The sequence below is a fragment of the Triticum urartu genome, chromosome 3A (genome assembly GCF_056163025.1).
Source record: "Triticum urartu cultivar PI428250 chromosome 3A, HENAU_Tu73, whole genome shotgun sequence".
Taxonomy (NCBI): Eukaryota; Viridiplantae; Streptophyta; class Magnoliopsida; order Poales; family Poaceae; genus Triticum; species Triticum urartu.
In genome coordinates this window covers 745,065,361-745,070,678 of record NC_141875.1, presented here as the reverse complement: position 1 = coordinate 745,070,678, position 5,318 = coordinate 745,065,361, and the positions used below count along the sequence as shown (strand labels likewise).

Sequence of the window (5,318 nt, the reverse complement as noted above, 5' to 3'; positions counted from 1 at the left end):
TCCACTCCCAGTCTCACTCTCCCGTGCGTTCCGCCGCCGTCGACGTTCAGCCCTCCCCCGCCACCGCATTGTCGTCGCCCCAAGGTATCCTCTCTCTCCTCCTCCCTCCTCCTGCCCCCTCTGGTCTCCCTCCGGCGGCCCTCCTGCCTCCTCCCACCACCACCTCCTCCTCCCTCCGGCGGCCCTCATCCCTCCTCCCACCACCACCTCCTCCTCCCTCCGGCGGCCCTCCTCCTCCCCCTCCTTTCTCCCTCCTCCTCCCTCCTCCCCCCCTCTAGTCACTGCCCCACCTCCATACGCCACCCCTCCCTCCTTCCCCCCCTCCATCTGCCGCCATCTCGGCCTCCTCGCTCTCTCCTCCCTCCCTCCCTCCTGCCTCCCTCCCTCCCTTCCTCCCTCCTCCCATCCTCTACAAGTTTGTAATTAGGTATAGAAATAGTTTTAGTAATAGAAAATTTTAGTAATATAATTAGGTATAGAAATAGTTTCTAATTTTAGTAATATTAATATAGCTAGTTAAAATTTTACTATAGAACTAGTTTATTTTTAGTAAGAAAATTAATAGAACTAGTTAATTTTAGTAAGTGCTTAGTTGAACTAGTTAAATTAATGTCATTATCGTTTTGTGATCAAAGAATGTTATATGAGATTTGATGATCTAATTAAAAGTTTACTCGGTGGAATATGCAGGCTTTGTAGAGTCGTGTCTCCTTGGAGTGATCGTCATCCGAGCTACCTCTACTTCCTCTACACCCGAGTCGGTGAGCTAAAAGTCCACCTCCTCCTTCTCTACTCCTCGGTGTTGAATAGAGTAGAACTAGGGTATTTAGTTATGCTTCTTAACCAAATGAAATGTTCGGGTTATAAGATATATTGAAATGTTTGGGCGCGAATGCTTATGATAATTGATTCGGATATATGAGAGAAGGGACATCTTTGTATCGCAGGGAAAATCTGTGTGGCCTATGTTTTGCCGGAGTGTTGATTCATTTCTGTTCCGGCAAATTTCGGGTGCTCGATATGTCCTATTTTAGCAAAGATCATGCCAGATTTTTCTGTGAATTTAAGCATGACTTGTGCTAGAATATGTAGGAAATATCGGGTGCCCCGGATTTGCTAGAAAGAGAATTAAACGACATTTTGAGTTGACTTTAAATCTGTCGGGGCTTCATACATGACAGTCAAAAAATCGGTGAGGGAGAGTCTCCATCATATATGAGAGAAGAAGAATGCCAACTGTTGTCGTGGGGGTTGCTTCTCCTTCTTATCTTTGTGCTAGACCTTTGTTATGCACTAGGGGAAGAAGCAGTAGCGACCATCATCGACGGTCGAAAAAACGGTGAGGGAGTGTCCACTATATATGAGAGAAGAAGAATGCCGACTGTTGTCGTGGGGGTCGCTACTCTTTCTTTGCCTTGTGCTAGATATTTGTAATGCACTAGGGAAAGGAGGAGTAGCGACCATCTCCGATGGTCACAATATCAGAGAGGGAGTGCCCACCATATACGTGAGATGAGAGTTTAGGAAGGAAGACTCGACAGACCTAAGTCAACCCGTTGCATATTGAGTAATAGTGATCTGTGTGTTGAGTTTCCTGGTAGTTGCCTTCGATGATTTTCAATTAATGTTTCAACTATGAACATTGGAAATGTCTGACGATGAAAAGGATTTCAGTATGTGCGAATACTGCGAAGACGAGCGCGGCTTGTGCGACAGAAATTTCTTAGTTGGTGGTAGGCTCTTCAGCATCAAGCTGGATGAGACCTTCGAAGTGGATACAGTAAGTCACAACGACAAGTCTTTTTTCGTAATTAAGCATGACTTCTGCTTCTTTTGCTTCAACTTATAATTTTAATGTTTTACTATTCTACCAGCGTATCCCCTGCCATGCAAGAATTTATGTCTTGGATAAAATTGTTTCAGTCATATGAAAACTATGGAGGTAAAGAGAGTTCACTTGAGGACCGAGCATGGTTATACTTTTGCCGCAAAAATATACAATGCAGACACATACACCTATTTTGAATGCAAAAATTGGAGATCACTATGCAAGGGTTATGCATTTGAGCCTGATATGCTTATCACTTTTGATATTCGTTCGGAAGATGATATTGAAGGTAATATCGACATCTGGGTCGATGTGCAGACGCCTCCAGTTCTACCATTATGTGAGTTTCTCAACAATATTTATGTCTTGGATATTGTATATTCAAAAAATAGTTGACAACTAATTTCTATTGACAAATTATTTCCATTCAAGCAAACATGTCCGGCGCTTGGTAGACATGACCTACTACTGTCTCGGGGTTGAACTAAACTGCGAGGAGATAAGTCATTATGTTTCATGGCTTGAGGATCTTGATACTGTCAAGACAAATTATTTTCCTGGACAGCAAAGTCTTAATACTCAAAATGTGCGACCACTAGCGTGCGTATTGAACTACGGCCACATCTATTTAGGAAAGATGATAAGATCTTTACTATTTGTCCTCTGTGCATCTTTTGCATACATTATTTTTTAAGCTAAACTTCATTGCTAAGTATGTTACTACGATGTTCTTCAACAGGGACTCCTGATGATAGTTGTGCCTCATTAGATCAAGGCTAAAGGTCGCATGAAGATGGTTAACTTACGGCCAAGACATCCTACATTGCACATGAGTGCATTCATGATTTCTAAAAGCGAGCAAGTTTTAATAGTCAAAGACTGGAGCAAAATTGTGAAGGATGACAGAGAATTACTAGAGGGCAACAATTAGAAGCGCAACCCACAATTAGGAGACAGGTTCATCTGCATGCTCCAATATGATGAATCAGGAGTGCTAAACATGTTCTATGCTATTTTACCTGAGAGAGAGCAGCAGGAGTGATTAGCTAGCTAGAATGAGTTTGAAGATGATCATGATGTGCTACACTATGACTATGATGATTAAATAGCTAGTGTTGGTGGTAATGACTATGATGATTATTATTAGCTAGTGTTGGTGGTGATTAGATGGCTACACTATGACTATGATGATTAAATAGTGTTGGTGGTAATGACTATGATGATTATTAGCTAGTGTTGTTGGTGATGATATGATGCAAGAGTTTTTATATTAATATGATGATGATGATAATGATGATGATGATGAGTTATTATATCATTGGGTGAAAGAACCACGGATTAGTTTCAAGTGGATGTATCCTAAGTGACCAAGTCATGGATTATCGTGATCCTAAGTGACTTCATGTAAAAACAATCTCTAAATTGCCACTGTAGGAAACTTGTATAAATGTGTATGAATACGACATAAAATAAAAAAGAAATAAAATACGGAATAATAGTAGTAGCGCAGGCAGTGAGACGGGCTACTAGTATTTACCAGTAGCGCCTTTTGCACGACGCGCTACTACTAAGTAGATATAGCAGTAGCGCGGGCTAGCAAACACTACTGCTAACCTTTATATTGACACGCTACTGCTAGGCTTTTCCCTAGTAGTGATATAGTAGTATTATATTGACACTATAAATTATTTCAATAAAGAAAACGTAATGTTTGAAAAGAATTCACAAAAACCACGAATTTAAAAAAAACTGAAAAGGTTCTTACCAATTGAAGAAAGTTCACGAAAATGAAAAAAGTTCGTGACTTTGAAAAACAAACTTAACAAATTTGAAAAGGCATAAAATTGAAGAATGTCCATTGATTCGAAAAATAGTTTGAAAAAAGTTCATCAACTTTTAATAAGAAAATTATGAATTCCAAAAAAGTTCTTCAAAAAAATTCAGGGATTTTAACAAAGTCCATCCCTGTTAGCCATGTGAGTTTTGAGTTCCCGGGGCGGACGTGTAATCACAGTGAGCTGCAGTCGGCTCTTTGGAAAGATAGCTCGTCCTTGGCAAGGTCGTAGAGCAGGTGCATGTTCTGCAACTGGAAGTTGCCGATGACGCTCATGCCGTTGGATGTATGCATCACCATGCATGACGTGGAATTATCCAGCCGCACCCAGTAGTTCTCCGGCGGCAGCACCATGTCTGCTTCGCCACTGAAGTGAAACACCAAGGTCGTAGAGCAGGTGCATGTTCTGCACTGTTCTCCCGTTCAGCTGCGTCCGGAGCTCCTTGCTTAGGGGCCAGTAGGCCCCATGGGCCAGAGTCGCAGTGGGGTTGCATGAGTCGATAATGACCCCGCCGCTGCCGTTTTGTTTCAGAGCAAACACCGTCGGTGGGATGAACAGTCTTGTGTGTCCCACACTTATCCCGATGAGTGGGACATAGTAGAATGGGTACTTTTTGGGGACATTCACGAATGACATGGACATCACAGGGCTGCCGCCGCTAAGACTCGCCAAGGCGCCGACAAAAAGGTGGCTGCTGGCACTGGCAGTGGTGTTGCCGCGAAGATAGGGGGTGTGGCAGTAAAAGAACTTTTTGGCTCCAACCTGAGAGATGAGCGATAGGGGCCGCGGACAAGCCCTATGAGACCGGACGCCCTGTGAAGGGACGCCCTATGAGACCGCGGACAAGCACAAGGTGTGGTTGCATGGCACGGGATGAAAGCTGTCCGAGTTGGACGCATTATAGTAGGGCAGGCCCTGCTTGACGCATGATCCTTTGAGGCTGCAGGTGGAACACTGCGTCCAGATGAGGTCGCTGCCTGTGTCGATGAGGGCCTCCGCGCGCTGCGGTGGGTTGCCGATCAAGTACTCAGCGACGTACTGGCTGGTGTTCCAATGGACCGGCATGGCCGTTGGCCATGGCGCGCTGCACGCGCTCCGCCGTGGTGTAGCTCCCCTTGCCATCAACATGGGTGAGCTCCATGTGGAACCCTGCGCTACTACAAGTAACTAGGGTAGCAGTAGTGGAGCACAACACAACAGCGATCAGCACCAGGCTTAGTTCCATTGTTTCACTCGTTGGTTTGGTGCTGGCTCCTCGCCATGTTATATCTTAATTTGCAACTTGTGGCCTAAATTAAATATGCATGTCTACTATTCAAGGTGAATGAGTATGTAGTTGTTTGCACACAACCACTAATGCAAAGAAATAGAAACAGATGGCGAATCAATTTAAAAATCAAGATATTAATGCAATTAATTAGACAAATAGTTAATTAAATGTGCAATTAAATAGATCTAATGAAATAGGGATTTTTTGTGCTGAATTAATTGAAAAATCAATTCATTGATATGAAGGCTAATAATTAGGCCTACAGACAATTAGAAGTGTAGCTATTTTCCAGTTAATAAGACAATAAATGAATTAGGCAGAAAATTAATCACACTGAATCAACCATATAGCCATTAATGTGAAAACAATTTAAAAAAAACTAGCG

General features: G+C 43.0%; 1 pseudogene; it reads right to left on the bottom strand.

Annotated features, from left to right (window-relative positions):
• Nucleotides 1-3,836: 3,836 nt before the first annotated feature.
• On the bottom strand, nucleotides 3,837-4,888 carry LOC125537028 (aspartic proteinase nepenthesin-1-like; annotated as a pseudogene).
• Nucleotides 4,889-5,318: the final 430 nt, after the last annotated feature.